Source organism: Furipterus horrens, unplaced genomic scaffold, assembly GCF_987537825.1.
Source record: "Furipterus horrens unplaced genomic scaffold, mFurHor1.1.pri manual_scaffold_5, whole genome shotgun sequence".
In the NCBI taxonomy this organism is placed as follows: Eukaryota; Metazoa; Chordata; class Mammalia; order Chiroptera; family Furipteridae; genus Furipterus; species Furipterus horrens.
In genome coordinates, this window is record NW_028327175.1 from 54,557,871 (window position 1) to 54,559,618 (window position 1,748).

The window sequence follows — 1,748 nt, forward strand, 5'->3', positions numbered from 1 at the left end:
TCTCTGACCACTCACCCACATACAGCACCACAACGTAGTGAAACAGGTTGCCCTGTACTGATGGAAACCTAAGGCTCCACCCATTACAATGTAACAGAAGTGATAGCTCTACCTAAGACACAGAAGCAAAAAAACACTGAGCCTGTCAAGATGAGGAGACAGAGAAGTATGGCCCAAAAGGGGGAATGGATCAAGGTTCCAGTGGGAGAACTAAGTAATGAGATAGCCAACCTAACAGATACAGAATTCAAAACACTGGTGATAAAGATGCTCACAGGCTTGACAGATATGCTTGAGTATGGCAAATGCATAAGGGAAAATGTGAAGGCTATGCTAAATGGAACAAAGGGAAATCCACACAAAACCAAGGGTGAAGGGAAGGGAACCAGAGTCCAAATCAATGATTTGGAACATGAGGAAGAAAAAGATACTCAGGCAGTAGAGAATGAGAAAATAAGAATTGAAAAAAATGAGGAGAGGCTTAGGAACCTCTGGGACAAATTTAAATGCACCAACATCTGAATCATAGGGGTGTCAGAAGGAGAAGAGGAAGAACAAGACATTGAAAGCTTATGTGAAAAAAATAATGAAGGAAAACTTCCCAAATTTGGTGAAGAAAATAGACATAAAAGTCCAGGAAGCACAGAGAGTCCCAAACAATCTAGACCCAAGGAGGACCACATCAAGACACATCATAATTAAAATACCAAAGGTGAAAGATAAAGAGAGAATCTTAAAAACAGCAAGAGAGAAGCAGAGAGTTACTTACAAAGGGGTGCCTATAAGAATATCAGTTGATTTCTCAAAAGAAACTTCACAGGCAAGAAGGAACTGGGAAGAAGTATTAAATGTGATGAAAAGCAAGGACCTACAAACAAGATTACTCTATCCAGCAAAGCTATCATTTAGAATGGAAGGGCACATGAAGTGCTTCCCAGACAATGTAAAGCTAAAGGAGTTCATCATCACCAAGCCATTATTATATGAAATGTTAAAGGGACTTTCTTAAGAAAAAGATCAAAATTATGAACACTAAAATGATAAACTCACAACTGTCAACAACTGAATCTAAAAAATGAAAACAAAATCCAGCTAAGCAAACTAGAATAGAAACAGAATCATAGTTATAGGGATCATCTGGAGTTTTATCAGCTGGGAGGGGGAAGTGGGAGAAATGGGGAAATGGTGCAGGGATTAAGAAGCATAATTTGTTTGTACAATATACACAGAGGGAAGTTAAGAATAATATAGGAAAGGGTAAAGCCAAAGAACTTATATTCATGACCCACCCATGGACATGAACTAAGAGGGGTGGGATTGCTGGGGGGAGGGGTGTACTTGGCAGAGGGGAGCAAAGGGGGGAAAATTGGGACTACTATAACAACATAATCAATAAAATATACTTTAAAAAAAAGAAAAGAAAAGAAACTACTCTGCTTGTTCAGTATTTCATGATCCAGAGAAAGACATAGACTTCTCATTACTGCTATCTGAAAGTTGTGATGCTTTTAATCTATAGCTTCAACTTTCGCTACCACTCTCTGCATATTTTTATTTCTGTAAACATTAACTTCACTCTAGATTTCACTGAATTCATTCTTACGGATGCTTAGTTACTTAAGAGTAGGTAATATGTAAACAATGTAAATTGAGTGACCTTAAATGTTGCTTGAAACATTCTAAATATATTATCCCCTCCCACCCATGTGGTTAATAAATCAGCAGGTAGGCAGGATAATGCAAAATGA